Source organism: Aotus nancymaae, unplaced genomic scaffold (assembly GCF_030222135.1).
Source record: "Aotus nancymaae isolate 86718 unplaced genomic scaffold, 86718_ANA_hifiasm-v0.15.2.pri h1tg000059l, whole genome shotgun sequence".
NCBI classification, from domain to species: domain Eukaryota; kingdom Metazoa; phylum Chordata; class Mammalia; order Primates; family Aotidae; genus Aotus; species Aotus nancymaae.
The window spans coordinates 10,785,302-10,800,911 of record NW_026988473.1 but is presented as its reverse complement, the minus strand read 5'-3'; the positions used below and the strand labels follow the sequence as shown (position 1 = coordinate 10,800,911).

Below are 15,610 nucleotides of genomic sequence, written 5' to 3'. Positions count from 1 at the left end.
ACATCTTTCCATATGGTTCTTTTTAAATCTCTGTCCATTGTTCTCTTCTTGATATATCTCCTTATTTAAAATTCAGAACCTTATCGTTTCGCCCACATAGTGGACTGTATCTGAACCCCAAGGAGAACGAAAATGGGCGTGAGGCTCCACCTCACAGGATTCTCTCTCTCTCTCTCTCTCTCTTTTTTTTTGAGACGGACTCTAGCTCTGCTGCCGAGGCTGGAGTGCAGTGGCAGGATCTTGGCGCACTGCAACCTCCGCCTCCCGGATACAGGCTATTCTCCTGCCTCAGCCTCCCGAGTAGCTGCGACTACAGGTGTGTGCCACCACACTCGGCTAATGTTTGTATTTTTTGTAGAGACGGGGTTTCACCATGTTGACCAGGCTGATCTGGAACTCCTTACCTCAGTTGATCCACCCGCCTCAGCCTCCCAAAGTGCTGGGATTACAGGCGTGAGCCACCGCGCTCGGCTGAATTCTCTCTTTCAAGGGCTGAATTCTCTCTTTCAAGGGCTGAATTCTCTCTTTCAAGGGATTCAATAGGGACGGCAAAGAAGTCATGAAGAAGCAGGGAGAATTATAGAATTGACTAATTAGGTACGTCCGGGACACAGCTACCAAGGTAACAGATTCCCTAAAAAGATAAAATCCAGCCTGTAGCTGCCTGATCAAAATCTTTCAGTGGAAGCTTCAGCTAAATGGTCAGATGCCCAATGTTAGTAAACATCGTTATTTTCCATTTTGCTGTCCCCTTGGCTAGAAATTCTCTTTCCAAGTCTTCAGGGGCCAGTCGCTATCCACAGCTCGGTTCAGGCATCATAACCCCCTAGAAAACTTGGTTCTTACTTCGGGTGCCGATCAAGTTTTCCCGGGTCCGCAAAGGCTGGCCTCCCACCAGCAACGCGCGTGACTGGGGGCTTCTGTTTTGCGCATCTTCCAGCCCCACTGAGGGCCGAGACTAGGTCTTTGCGGCCCCAGTGCTTGCTTAGTTCCGAGAGCGCAGTATGCAGTCAATAAATGTCTAAACGATATTGGAAACTTAATTTTTCATCACTGCTTCTTCTACAAGAAGCTCTAGGACTCCTCAAAAACCAAAACTGGAATTAGAAATCCTGCTGTTTACCCGGAGGCCCGCTCAGAAGTCTTAAACCTGGGGGGATTCCTCGTGGGAAATTCCGTTTAGGGCGCGGGGCAGGTCAGGCAGGCGGTTATTTTTTTGGGTATTTATCGTCTGTGATGGGAGAAAAGGAGAAATGAAGACTCGATTTTGCTGAACGCCCGCTCAATCTCAATTTTGCAGGTTCGCCTCTCAGGAAATCAGCAAAAAGATTCAAAATTGTAATCGCTGAGGGAAAGAATGAGACCACGTGGCGTATTTAACTGTGGGTAGACCAGATGAGTGCATTCCTTTAGGAGCCCGGGTAGCTCAGTCGGTAGAGCATCAGACTTTTAATCTGAGGGTCCAGGGTTCAAGTCCCTGTTCGGGCGCATGGCGTTTTAGTTTCTAATATAAATAGGTTTGGACGAGGCTGAGCAAAAGGAACGTTAGGCAAAACCCGCTTGGGTTGCCCCCTCCTTTAGGAAAGCCAAAACTTGTTAGTGGGTTTTCGCCGGAAAAAGTGCAAGGTGAGAAAAGTGCCAAAAAAACCTGTCTCTTCCAACCTCAGGCTTTCCTTTTCCAACCTTTGTACGTTGCTTTGTCTTAGGATATTTTTTCTTTTAAATTGTATTTATTCTATATTCAAAACAGATCAATAAACACATTACACACCTGTTGTCAGAGTCACAATAGTAATATTCTTGGCAAGAATTGTGCAGTTTTTTGCACGGAGGAATGTTTTCAGGCACTTTTTATAAAAAGCACAGTGAGGAAACTGAGATTCAAGAAATATTGCAAATGAAGACACGTGAAGACACAAGATTTCTACATCTCCAACTAGATAGACACAGTCCTTCACCAGATTCTTAACGCTCTGGTGGGCCCCTGACTTGTGTCTCTAGTGGTAAAGACTAATGCTTTTGAACACTGTCCTCACATCTGTCACCGATGAAAAAACGTGCAACCCCAGAGAACTGACTACACTGGGTATCAAACCCAAGACGTTTAGCCTGTAGAACAGATGTGTTGGCCATCTCAATAAAAAATCTGCCCAGTATTGCCATCTAACATCCAATAGTATAAATAGAGTGATTACGGAACTGGGAAAAAATCATTTAATGACTTCTGATTCCTCTGAGAGGCTTAAGCTTTTTGCATCCTCACCTCACTAAATACTATCGTTTCATTCGATTGTGCCTGCTTAAGAGACAAGGAGAACGGCAGTCTCTCGGTGTGTATGGCGTAGTTGCAAACGTGCAAGTGGATTGGGGAGGGAGGTGAGCCTCCAGAGAGGCTTGTAAGAAGTGGGCTACTGTTCTGTCTATTCCAAGGGATTGTACCAACAAAAAACCCCCTGCCGAAACCCGGGATCGAACCAAGGACCTTTAGATCTTCAGTCTAACGCTCTCCCAACTGAGCTATTTCGGCAAAGACACGAGAATGTTCCGCCCTGTCAGAGAAATTTAAAAGAAAAGAAAAAAAAATAAGAGGCCGGGCGCGGTGGCTCACGTCTGTAAATGCCAGCACCTTGGGAGGCTGAGGCGGGTGGATCACCTGAGGTAGGGGGTTCGAGACCAGCCTGGCCAACACGGGGAAACCCCGTCTCTATTAAAACTACAAAAAAATTAGCTGGGCGTTGTGGCGCGCGCCTGTAATTCCAGCTACTTAGGAGGCTGAGGCAGGAGAATCACCTGAACCTGGGAGGCGGGGGTTGCAGTGAGCCGAGATCGTGCCATTGGGCGAAAAGAGCAAAACTCCGTCTAAAAAAAAAAAATCCTTTTTCCTCCCCTCCCACTTCCAGCCTTTTAGTTCTTCATTTCACATTTCAAACTGTATTATTTTTAGCCCTGAGGTTTTGAGAGCAACAAGTGAGAAAATTAATTTTTTTCATGCGCGGAAAGTTTCGCGTTCTGCCTTGTCCCAGGCCACGGTGTATTGTCTTCCTCATGCTTTCTCTCTTCCCAGGGCCCTAATAAGAGTAAGAACCGCCGCTTTCTAACAACCTGCTGTCGTGTGCAGCAGGGACCTACAGCGTGGCATTCAATCCCCGCCCTCCTCCACGCCTGCCTTGAATTGATACAATAATATACATATTTTTTAATGAGTAACTAACGTGCCACCAATCATCCAGAACTATTCGGGAGGCTCCAAAGCACCAAAGGCTGAACACCATGGCTGGAGAGGGAACGAACCCGAGGAGGGAAAGGAGAGGCTGCGGGAACCCAGCGCTCTCCACCCTTGTCCTGTCGCCCCAGCCTGGTCTGTTCTTGCTCAGTCAGAAAATGTTTGTAGTAAAGAAGTTCCCCTTTTCAAAATCACCAAAAGTGGAACTGATCACTTTCGAAGGGACTCCCTCAGGAAGAAGGAGAAAAATTTGAATGTTTGCCACACAAGTCCTTACCTGTTTCTCTCCCTGGAATGCCTTCTGAGCTTCGTGATTTACTTTTTTCAAGAAAGAAGCTCACCTCGCCCACCCAGCCCACTCTTCCTAGGAGCAGCAAGGATCGTTGTCCCTCCAGCACATACCAATAAGCTCAAGTCACCTGAATATGGGCATACTGGGCACATATTTCTTTGTTATGGTTCTTCTCCTATTACAATATGTATCTGGTGTTTCATCCCCAGTGCGGTGGCTCACGCCTGTAATCCCAGTACTTTGGGAGGCCGGGGCGGGTGGGGGGTGGGTTGGGGCAGATCACGAGGTCAGGAGTTCGAGACCAGCCTGGCCAATATGGTGAACACCCCCCCAATCTCTACTAAAAATACAAAAATTAGCTGGGCGTGGTGGCGCGCACCTGTAGTCCCAGTTACTTGGGAGGCTGAGGCAGGAGAATCACTTGAACCTGGGAGCAGAGGTTGCAGTGAGCCGAGATCATGCCACTGCACTCCAGCCTGGGTAACAGAGCATGACTCCGTCTCAAAAAAAAAAAAAGAAAAAAATTATGGTAACAGCGTTATAGATCTTTTAGAATTTGTTTAGCAGGTTTTCTGGTTTTCACTGGAAAATAAAATAAAAACAGGCTGGGTGCAGTGGCTCACGCCTCTAATCCCAGCACTTGGGGAGGCCAAGACGGGCGGATCACCTGAGGTCAGGAGTTCAAGACCAGCTTGGCCAATATGGGAAAACCTCGTCTTTACTAAAAATACCAAAAAAATTAGCCAGGCGTGATGGCAGGCACCTGTAATCCCAGCTATTCGGGAGGCTAAGGCAGGAGAATCGCTTGAACCCAGGAGGTGGAGGTTGCAGTGAGCCGAGATGGCACCATTGTATTCCAGCCTGGGCCACAAGAGCGAAACTCTGCCTCAATCAATCAATAAAATAAAATAAAGTAAAAAATAAAATAAGATAAAAACAATAATAAAAATAGCTACTGTGTATTGAATGCTTGTTTTTAGGTTGACTCTATTAAGCACGGTACATGCGTTGTTATCTCATTTAATTATCACAAGCTTATGAGATGGAAGCTATTATTATTCCCTTTCTCCTGGGGAAGCTGAGCTTTAAAGAGGGGTAGGTAACGCTGGGATCTGTGTGGCCCACGGTGGGGCATTCCTGTGGGCAGGGTGAAGGCCTTGCCGCACGCTTGGGTGCTACCTCCATCCTGGCCTTTCCCCGCTAATGAGGACTGGCTGGGCACCATAGTCCACCAGCTAGGAGGACAGCCTACACGTTCAGCCCAAATCCCCATCCTGTCAGTGAGGCGATCAAGACCGACTTTCTTCTGTTGCCGGGCTGAAGCCACGAAGGCTCCATCATTAGCCAAGCAATGGATGCAACCAGTCCCTTCACCTCACAGGGTAAATTAGTTCACCTTGGTGACCTTACACTTTCTAGAAACCTCTGCAGGAGCCGGATGTTTCCCTTTATTTTTTCCATCTCAGTCCCTTGAATACGCTCTCTCATAATATGCACCCTCTTGGGAGCTGCGGTGGCTCATGTCAGTTGTTCTGGCGTTTGAGGAGGAGAGGCTAGGCGTTCGAGGCCAGTCCGGTCAACATAAGAACCTCTCATTCATAAAATAAAAAATAAAAATAATTGCACCCGCTTTTCTCCCACCAACAGAAGCTGCTGTCTCCACCTCAACTTCTTCTTGCCTTAAGATCACACTTTTGAGAGGGGAGTCAGGGGTGGATTTGACCTGGTTTAAAGAGGGGAATGGCTCTGTTTGGGGCTTCATTTTCTAGATGATCATCTCTTCTTTTTTATAGTACAGAAAACTCTTTCCTAAGGTAGTAAGGAGTCTGGGAAGGTGCAGGATCCCAGCCGTATTCCTCAGGAACTCAACCACTCAGTGGGAGGGAACCCAAGAGGGAGGGTCAGCAGGAGCCGTCACAGGGGAGTGAAGGGAGATTGTTACGGGGGAGGCCTGATTCTTTTATATATCAGCTGTTGGGATACAGCGGCCACAGCAGCCCGGGGGTTGGCTACAGAATAATCTGCCTATTTCAGCCCCCCAAAGCGATGGATTGGAAGTTTCCAGTATACCTCTGCATAATGGCCTCTGCCCACAGAGGCCCTGAGCTTATCCTCCGGGAAACGGTTGGGGTCGCAGCTTACAGAATCCAGGACTTTATTGCCTTCTTTTGCAGTACGTTAACAAACGCAAGACCCTAAAATTGGTTCTTGTTCCTTTTGAAAAATAACTACTATCGCCCGAACAGGGACTTGAACCCTGGACCCTCAGATTAAAAGTCTGATGCTCTACCGACTGAGCTATCCGGGCTCACACAAATGGCTTTGCTTCTATTAATGAAGACTGTGTTATCGTTATGCCGCGAGCTTATAGGTCTAACGAAGAGCGAGCTCCTGGGCTCCTCCTTTGTGTGTGATCCAATCCAATTCCGCTGCAAAATCGGGCGAGGGCGGGGAGGAGGCGAAGTAGGGCATGGGGAGGAAGGGTGATTACCTTGTTCTTTGGCAGCTGAATGCAGAATTTTAAATAAAGCAAGCTCTCCTAAATATAAGGAGACATCTAAATATAAGATACTGCTTGGCAAACGTGAACCCTCAGTTCTGCAAAACTGCGCAGTGGGGAGAAAAGCCGCCCACAAATTGAACTGTCTGCACCGCTACACGTGTCTTGGCCCTGAAACCAAAGCGCATCCGGCTGCCCCTTCCAAGAAGACGCCACTTCATGATTCCTTGCCCCCATCCCAGGTGCCCACCTCAGAAAAAGGAGCGCGAAGCTGATTAGCTGAAAAGAGACGACCGGTGGGAGCCCCAGCTCGCGGGCGATCCTGGGAGCGCGCCCCGGGCCCACCCCGCCCCACGACCCCGGGCTCCACGCATGCGCAGCTCCGCCGCCGCTCGGGAGCCGACCCGCCCCTCCCACTTCTCCCCGCTACACGCCGCTATTTTTTTTTTCTTTTTTCTTTTTTTTGAGACGAAGTTTAGCTCTGTCGCCCAGGCTGGAGTGCAATGGCGGGATCTCGGCTCACTGCAACCTCCGCCTCCCGGGTTCAAGCGCTTCTCCTTCCTCAGCCTCCCTTCCCGTTACAGGCGCGCGCCACCACGCCCAGCTATTTGTTTGTATTTTTAATAGAGACGAGTTTTCACCACGTTGGCCAGGCTGGTCTTGAACTCCTGACCTCAGTTGATCCGCCCGCCTCGGCCTCCCAAAGTGCTGGGAATACAGGATTGAGCCACCGCGCTGGGCCCACGCCGCTATTTTCTTATAACAGATCCCATCAAGAGCTTTCAGTCCTCTAGGCCTCTCACGTGCTGTCCCTTTGCTAACTGAAATGTCACCTTCCTTTCAACTCCTTTCTCCTCGTTGCCTTCAAGCGCCTGTAGAGAAGTAAAAATAATCTTCCCTCTACCACTTTGAGTTCTCAGCTGGGACTCCTGTAACAGCAGACAGAATGAAGAGAAAAACAAATGGAAGTGTATTAACATGTACATTTCATGTATACCATGGGAGAAACCCAGAGAATGAGTAATTCCAAAGTTGTGGCTGAGAACTCCATTTTATACAGCATCTTCAACAAAGAACAATATGGTTTTGGAGAAGTGACAACACAAAGGGAAAGGATTTTTTAAGGCCGGGCGCGGTGGCTCATGCCTGTAATCCCCGCACTTTGGAAGGCCGTGGCGGGTGGATTACAAGGTCAGGAGTTCGAGACAAGCCTGACCAACATAGTAAAACTCCATCTCTACTAAAAATACATAGCTGAGCGTGATGCGCTGTGCGCCTGTAGTCCCAACTACTCAGGAGGCTGAGGCAGGAGAATCGCTTGAACCGGGAGGCGGAGGTTGCAGTGAGCAGAGATCAGCCACTGCACTCCATCATTCCAGCCTGGTGCCTGGTGACACAGTGAGAATCCGTCTCAAAAAAAAAAAAAAAAGCGAGGGTCGGGGGAAGAAAGAAAGAAAAGGACCTTGAGTCTCCAGGGGCAGCAAATTGTGGGAAAGAAAGCAAATATACGGGAAATTAATGGTAGATAAAGGCTAGTTCCTAAAGCTTGTTAAATATATTCCTCTGGTCCTGTCTCCCACCCTGCTTTTAGGCAGATAGGGCGAGGCTATGGAGCTTTGTTTCAATCAGCTTCTTCCCAATTGCCTTTAGCACAAAAGAATCCTTAGGCCAGAGTGGCATATTTTGGGGTGGTATATCCTGTTACCCTTTACACCTTTGAGAATGCAGCTTGGCGGAGGCAGTGGCTCACTCCTGTAATCCCAGCACTTTGGAGGCCGAGGTGGGTGAATCACTTGAGGTCAGGAGTTCAAGACTAGCCTGGCCAACATGGTGAAACCCGGTCTCTACCAAAAAAACACAAAAATTAGTCGAGTGCAGTGGTGCATGCCTGTAGTCCCAGCTATTCAAAAGGCTAAGGCGGGAGGATTGCTTGAACCCAGTAGGCAGACGTTGCAGTGAGCCGAGATCGCCTTTAATCAATGCTTTAATAGAGAAATATGCAAGAGCTTTGGTAACCTGGAGGAATGACTAGGAGGGCAGAGCAGCACCTGACGGTGAGGGGGGAAAGGCATTAGAATTGTGCCTTGAAAGGTGAGTAGGAGTGTGCAGGCTTGCAGGAAATGTAATTCAACCAGAGATACTGTGTCTTCTTCTCTGAGCTTGAATTCCGAATGCTTCTCTCCAGGACTTCCCTTCTCCACTTCAGGATGAAAACTAGACAAGGTTTGCCTTTTTAGGGAAAAGGCTAGGCCCAACATTTTCTAGGAATATGCCTCCCATTTTTGATCCCACGGTGGTTGGCATTTGCTCAGAGTAATGGTAACAATCTCATCCTTCACTCTTACCTATGTGTAAGTAACACTTTGAAGCATGCTGTCAGGTTCTCCATGCATGGTCCAGCCTGGCTAAAAAGAAGTCCCTCCCTAAGTGTTGTATCATTGCCTTGCCTTAAGTGGGGTGGCTCATAATCTTTTTTCTTTTTCTTTTTTTTTTTTTTTGAGATGGGGTCTTGTTCTGTCACCGGGCTGGACCTGCTCTGTGACGAGATCTCGGCTCACTGCAACCTCCGCCTCCCTCCACCTCCCAGGTTCAAGCAATTCCCCCACCTCAGCCTCCTGAGTAGCTGGGACTACAGGCATAGGGCACCATGCCCAGCTAATTTTTTTTCTTTTTAATTTTTGTATTTTTAGTAGAGATGGGGTTTCACCATATTGGCCAGGATGGTCTCCATCTCCTGATCTCATGATCCGTGCTCCTTGGCCTCCCAAAGTGCTGGGATTACAGGCCTGAGCCACTGCACCTGGCCTGGCTCATCATCTTAATGAGGCTTTCTACTGGAATTCAGTCCAGACCCTCGGAGTTCCACTGTCCTCTGCCCCCATGACGGACCAGTGTGGACAACTCTGGAAGCCTAGGGACTGGTGGGATGGCTGATTCCCGGGGTGTTTCCTGGTGATCTCTGCCAGGAGCTTGTCCATTGGTGCTAATAACAAATTAGCCAATGGATACGTAAGCGTTTTGTAAACTGCCAGGTGTTGAAGATCAAATGGTGTCCTCTGAAATTCAGTTCTTCCTGCATACAGTGTCTGGATATCTTTGCTGGGGCACAGAGGTACAAGAGTATATGATGTACAAGTAACTTTCAGTTTGGCAAATAAAAATACAGGATGCTCAGTTAAATCCAATTTCACAGAAACAACGAATATGTACTTTGTATGTTTCATGCAATATTTGGGACATGTTTATACTAAAAACTATTTTTTGTTTCTTTGAAATTCAAAATTTGGCCGGATGCAGTGGCTCACACCTGTAATCCCAACACTTAGAGAGGCCGAGGCAGGTGGAGGCCTGAGGTCAGGAGTTCGAGACTAGCTGGTCAACATGGGGAAACCCTGTCTCTACTAAAAATACAAAAATTAGTTGGGCATGGTGGCAGGCACCTATAATCCCAGCTACTCAGGAGGCTGAGGCAGGAAAATCACTCGAACCCGGGAGGCAAAGGTTACAGTGAGCTGAGATCATGCCACTGGACTCGCAACAAGGGAAACAGACCAAGACTCCATTTGGAAAAAAAAAAAAAAAAAAAAAGGGAAGGGAAAGGAAGCTAATTGGGCATCCAGTATTTGGTCTCCTAACCCTAGTGTAGACTTAAACAAGAAAAGGCTTCCAATCCCTGTCCCCTGCCCCCCACCCAAAAGCTGTTCTAGGATCCTTGTTATTTTCTTTCTTAAAGACGGGGTTTCACAGTGTTGACCAGGCTGGTCTCGAACTCATGACCTCAAGTAATCTGTCCACCTCCGCCTCCCAAAGTGCTGAGATTACAGGTGTGAGCCATCACGCCCAACCCTGGTCTTGTTATGATTAAAACAGCTGGACAAAACCCGTGCTCCTAACGCTTTGGAGGATTTCTTTGGCCAAGAGGAGTCCCAGGCTGTCACCATCCCCGGCGAGCCCACGACCAAGCAGAGGCGGAGGCCTCCCAGGTTGAGAGCTCCCGCCTCTCTGACCCCGACGGCCTGGAAGCCGAAAGAAGAGGGGCAGGGTGCTGGGGGACAGGGTGGCTCAAGAAAGTGAGCTGTGCGCAGTGTGCCGGGAGAGCTGGTCTCAAACTAGGACCCAAGTCAGGGCAGAAGCATAACTTCATACTGGGCAGTTTAAAAGCCAGGACATACGTCCCCAGTATCCTCCCTCCGCGAGGACAGTGCCGCTGAGTCTTTCCTTAACTGCCCCAGCGCGAGTGAGAATCCCACAGGGTGCTGACCCCTTTGACTTTGCAGAAACCACATGTGGTGATGACTAACGCCTAAAACAGAAACCCTGCCGAAACCCGGGGTCGAACCAGGGACCTTTAGATCTTCAGTCTAACGCTCTCCTAACTGAGCTATTTCGGCTGATAAAAACTCTTCTTTTTTTTCTACATAATTATAAGGAAACAGTTAAGCTGGTTATTCTAGTATTTTGTCGAAAAAGAAAAAAAGAAAAGAAAATAGTATTTGTTCCATGGTAACAATGATCATATGGGTTCAGCTAGAGACACTCATTTTACAAATATCACAAAGGTGATACGGCAAGGCCCTTGTTTACAAACTAGAAGTGATAAATAACTTCACTTTTCTCAGTCATTTTTTTAAGTGCCTTGCAGTTTGCTTTTTTCATTGAAAAATATGTTATGGACTTATTTCATAGCAGTTTTATAGAGCTATCTGCTTTTTAATCTACGTTCGCCAGTATCGGATTGTATGGTCATAACATAATCTATGTAATCAAACTGACAATTATAGACTTTTTCACCTTTTTCTGTATCTCATTATTTAACACAATACTGCAATAAATTTTTAAAATATATTTGTTGTTTTTGTGCAAAGGCAGATTTTGCAAGGTAGACATATATGAACATTGTGATTTTTGTAGATATCTTCAGATTGAAATCCAGGATATGTAAAAGAGTTAAGGAAGACCATTTGTAAAGTCTTCAAATGTAGACTTTTTTTTTTTTTGGAGATGGAGTTTCGTTCTTTTTTTCCCAGGCTGGAGTGCAGTGGTGCCATCTCGGCTCACCACAACCTCCACCTCCCAGGTTCAAGCGATTCTCCTGCCTCAGCCTCCCAAGTAGCTGGGATTACAGGCATGTGCCACCACTCCCGGCTAATTTTGTATTTTTAGTAGAGACGGTGATTCTCTGTGTTGGTCAAGCTGGTCTCAAACTTCGAACCTCAGGTGATCCACCCGACTCAGCCTCCCAAAGTGCTGGGATTATAGGCATGAGCCACAGCGCCCAGCCTAAATGTCGACTTTCAATGCTAACTCCACATGAGGTAAACATAGAGCCACTGTACAGTATTTGTTAAAAGCATGGATTTGCTAAACCTAGTATCAAAAATATATCTCAATTTTTGTAATACCATCTTGGCATTTTTCATTTTTAAATATATATAGTCAAAAAAATAGAATTAACTCAGGCTTCCCTCAAACTCTAAGAAGCAAGCTGTGATTTAATAATATCTCTAATATGCTGATTTTATTCCGCCTCCACCTCCTATTTCGTAATTTCCATCTCTTGCATTTATTCACTTAAAAATGTTTTAGCTAGGCTCGGTGGCTCACGCCTGTAATCCCAGCAATTTGGAAGGTCAAGGCAGGTGGATCACCTGATGTCAGGAGTTCGAGACCAGCCTGACCAATATGGAGAAACCCCATGTCTACTAAAAATACAAAATTAGCAGGGAGTGATGGCGCTTGCCTGTAATCCCAGCTACTTGAAGTCTGAGGCAGGAGAATCACCTGAGGTTGCAGTGAGTGGAGATTGTGCCATTGCCCTTCAGCCTGGGCAACAAGAACAAAACTCTGTCTCGAAAACAAAATGTTTTAAACTCCATAAGGCTGTCGGAATAATTCAACACTTTGTATTCACTTGCTTCATAAATAAGGACCTAGCATGGGCTTATTATAATTAGAAATAAAAATAGACCTTAGTTTAGAATTTATAAACAATAGACTTAAAATGGAGGATGAATGCAGACTGTGATTCCCAAGAGAGATTAAGGAAAGAGTACATCTGAAATGAGATGTTTGTGGCTGCCACACCTAAACTAGGTAACTTTACAGTTTTTTCAGACTTAAGAGCCTATCATTTGTTTAGCTTAAATTTCACCCTTTTGGCTTCCCTGGGTAGTTGTAGTAGGGAAAATTCTAAAACGGCCCCCAAAACACCCTCCCAGCCCCATGAAACCCTGCATGCATAATCCTTCGGACTATGAAATCCATCATATTAATTTATATAACCTGTTATTAGGTGATAGTATGTAGTACAGGTGACTCAAATATTTGTTTATCTGGATGAGCCTGACCAATCACATGAGCCCTTTAAAAGCAGAGGGTTTTCTCTAGCTGGTTGCAGAAAGGAGTCAGAGACTCAAAACAGAAGACTAATGCAATGCTTTCTTGCTAGCTTGAAGATGGAGAGGACCATGTGGCAAAAACGTGGGCAGTCTCTAGAAGTTGAGGGTGGTTCTCAGCTGACAGCCAGCAAGGAAATTGGTCTTCAGTGCTACAACTGCAGGAAACCTAAGTTGGCCAAGATCAAGAATGAGCTTTGAAGCAGATGCTCCCCCAGTGCCTCCAGATGAGAACTCAAGCTGGTCAACTCCTTAATTTCAGCCTGTGATACCCTGAGCAGAGAATCCAGTCACATCATGTGGGACTTCTCATCTGCAGATCCATGAACGGATGAACAGGTGTTGTTTTAAGCCACTGTTTATAGTAATTAGTTATGCAGCTACGGAAAATTGATACCATAGTATACGCGTGCCATAGGGTAGGTATATTAATGGCAAAAAGTGACTTTAAGTCCTATTCTGGTCACTTAGTTGCCTATGTTCTTGGGTCACTTACTTGTCTATGCTCAAGTCAGTTGTGGGTTTCTTTTTTCTTTTCTTTTCTCTCTTTTTTTTTTTTTTTTTTTTTTGAGGCAGAGTCTTGCTCTGTTGCCCAGGCTGAAGTGCAGTGGCAGAATCTCAGTTCACTGCAACCTCCGCCTCCTGGGTTCAAGCAATTCTCTTGCCTCACCCTCTCTAGTAGCTGGGATTGCAGGCGCCTGACACTACGCCCGGCTAATTTTTGTATTTTTAGTAGAGACAGGGTTTCACCATGTTGGCCAGGCTGATCTCAAATTCCTGACCTTAGGTGATCCCTTGATCTGCCCACCTTGGCCTCCCAAAGTGCTGGAATTATAGGTGTGAGCCACCGTGCCCAGCCCGTGTGTGTGTGTGTGTGTGTGTGTGTGTGTGTGTGTGACTGTCTAAAATTGCCCTAGCCCGTAACTGAATTACAATCTCTGCACTTGGGGTCAAGGTATTATATGTTTTTTTAAAGTTGACCAGTTGATTTTACGGCAAGCTCTCTCACTCTCATTCCTCAGTTCTCACAAAAATACCACTGTCACATGTTAAGACCCATTTTAAAAAATTGCTTATGGCCTCTGAACAGGCACCTCCCATAATGCATGTCTAAAAATGAACCTGCTGGGCACAGTGGCTCACACCTGTAATCCCGGCATTTTGGAAGGCCGAGATGGGAGAATTTGCTTGAGGCCAGGAGCTAGAGACCATCCGGGGCAACATGGTGAGACCCTGTTTCTACAAAAAATAAAAAAATTAGGGCTGGTCATCTGAGGTCAGGAGTTCAAGACCAGCCTGACCAACATGGAGAAACCCCATCTCTACTAAAAATACAAAATTAGCTGGGTGTTGTGGTGCATGCCTGTAATCCCAGCTACTCAGGAGGCTGAGGCAGGAGAATTGCTTGAACCCAGAAGGCAGCAGTTGCAGTGAGCCGAGATTGCGCCATTGCACACCAGCCTGGGCAACAAGAGTGAAACTCCGTCTAAAAAAAAATAAAAATTAGCTGGGCGTAGTAGTCCACACCTGTACCTCCAGCTACTAGAGAGGCTGAGGCAGGAGGACTGCTTGAACTCGGAAGTTGGAGGCTGTAGCGAGCCATGAACATGCCACTACACTCCAACCTAGGCAACCGAGTGAGACCCTGTCTCTAAAAAATATCAAAAATGAACCTATCTTTCCTTCTAAACTTGCTTATGTTACCACCCCCTTCCATCTAAGTTTCCTAAGTCAGAAAACTAAGAATTCCTTCTTCCCTCTGCTCTCCATTTATGGGAAAGCCATGAAATGCTTTCATTCTATTTCATCATTTCTGGAATCCCTCCATTTCTCATCTTCATATCCTCTCCAATCTCTTTTTTGTTTTGATTTTGAAACCGGTTCTTTCTCTGTAGCATGGGCTGGAGTGCAATGGCGCAATCTCCGCTCACTGCAAACTCTGCCTCCTGGGTTCAAGCAATTCTCTTGCCCCAGCCTCCCAAGTAGCTGGGAATACAGGCGCCCACCACCATGCTCGGCTAATTTTTTTTTTTTTTTTTTTTTGAGACAGAGTCTTTCTCTGTCACTAGGCTGGAGTGGCATGATCTCAGCTTACCACAACCTCTGGCTCCTGGGTTCAAGCGATTTTCCTACCTCAGCCTCCCCAGTAGCTGGGACTACAGGCGCGAGCCACCATGCCCAGCTAAATTTTGTATTTTTAGTAGAGACGGGGTTTTGCCATGTTGGCCAGGCTGGTGGAACTCCTGACCTCAGGTGATCAACCAGCCTAGGCCTCCCAAAGTGCTGGGATTACAGGCATGAGCCACTGTGCCTGGCCCCTCTTCAACCATTTTCTACCCTGCTTAAGAATGTTTCACTAGCTCTCTAGTTGAAAACAAAAACCCAGGCTCTTGGCCCAGCATGTTGGGAGGCTGAGGTGGGCTGATCACCTGAGGTCAGGAGTTCAAGACCAGCCTAGCCAACATGGTGAAACCCGTGTTTACTAAAAATTAAGAAATTAGCCAGACATGGTGATGTTGGCACATGCCTGTAGTCCCAGCTACTCAGGAGGGTGAGGCAGGTTAATTGCTTGAACCAGAAAGGGGCAGATTGCAGTGAGCCTAGATAGCACCACTGCACTCCAGCCTGGGAGCCTGGGTGACAGAGCAAGACTACATCTAAAAAAAAAAAACAGGCTCCCCCCCGCCCCACTCCAAATATAAACAGAGACCACGGTCTCACCATGTTACCCGGGCTGATCTCGAACTCCTGGACTCCAGGGATCCTCTTGCCTTGATCTCTCAAAATGTTAGGATTGCAGGCAGGAGCTACGTGGCTTTTTTTTTTTTTTTTTTTTTTTTTTGAGGCGGAGTTTCATTCTTGTTACCCAGGCTGGAGTGCAATGGCGCGATCTTGGCTCACCACAACCTCTGCCTCCTGGGTTCAGGCAATTCTCCTGCTCAGCCTCCTGAGTAGCTGGGATTACAGGCATGAGCCACGATGCCCAGCTAATTTTTTGTATTTTTAGTAGAGACGGGTTTTCACCATGTTGGCCAGGTTGGTCTTGAATTCCTGACCTCAAGTGATCCACCCACCTCAGCCTCCCAAAGTGCACCATAAGTTTTATAAACTTTTAGAAGCAAGTTCTCAATTTTGATAACTCTCTCAAGAGTTGCACAAAATATACAACTCTAATGAATAAATTCCAAATATTTTCTATA

General features: G+C 46.7%; 5 non-coding genes across 5 annotated transcripts; 2 read left to right on the top strand and 3 right to left on the bottom strand.

Annotated features, from left to right (window-relative positions):
- Positions 1-1,415: 1,415 nt before the first annotated feature.
- TRNAK-UUU (transfer RNA lysine (anticodon UUU)) lies at positions 1,416-1,488 on the top strand. Its single transcript has one exon. It is a non-coding gene; the product is annotated as a tRNA-Lys (tRNA).
- Positions 1,489-2,454: 966 nt separating this feature from the next.
- Positions 2,455-2,527, bottom strand: TRNAF-GAA (transfer RNA phenylalanine (anticodon GAA)). Its single transcript has one exon. It is a non-coding gene; the product is annotated as a tRNA-Phe (tRNA).
- Positions 2,528-4,048: 1,521 nt separating this feature from the next.
- LOC135270295 (U7 small nuclear RNA) lies at positions 4,049-4,108 on the top strand. Its single transcript, XR_010338455.1, has one exon. It is a non-coding gene; the product is annotated as a U7 small nuclear RNA (small nuclear RNA).
- Positions 4,109-5,750: 1,642 nt separating this feature from the next.
- On the bottom strand, positions 5,751-5,823 carry TRNAK-UUU (transfer RNA lysine (anticodon UUU)). The gene has a single exon. It is a non-coding gene; the product is annotated as a tRNA-Lys (tRNA).
- Positions 5,824-10,333: 4,510 nt separating this feature from the next.
- On the bottom strand, positions 10,334-10,406 carry TRNAF-GAA (transfer RNA phenylalanine (anticodon GAA)). Its single transcript has one exon. It is a non-coding gene; the product is annotated as a tRNA-Phe (tRNA).
- Positions 10,407-15,610: the final 5,204 nt, after the last annotated feature.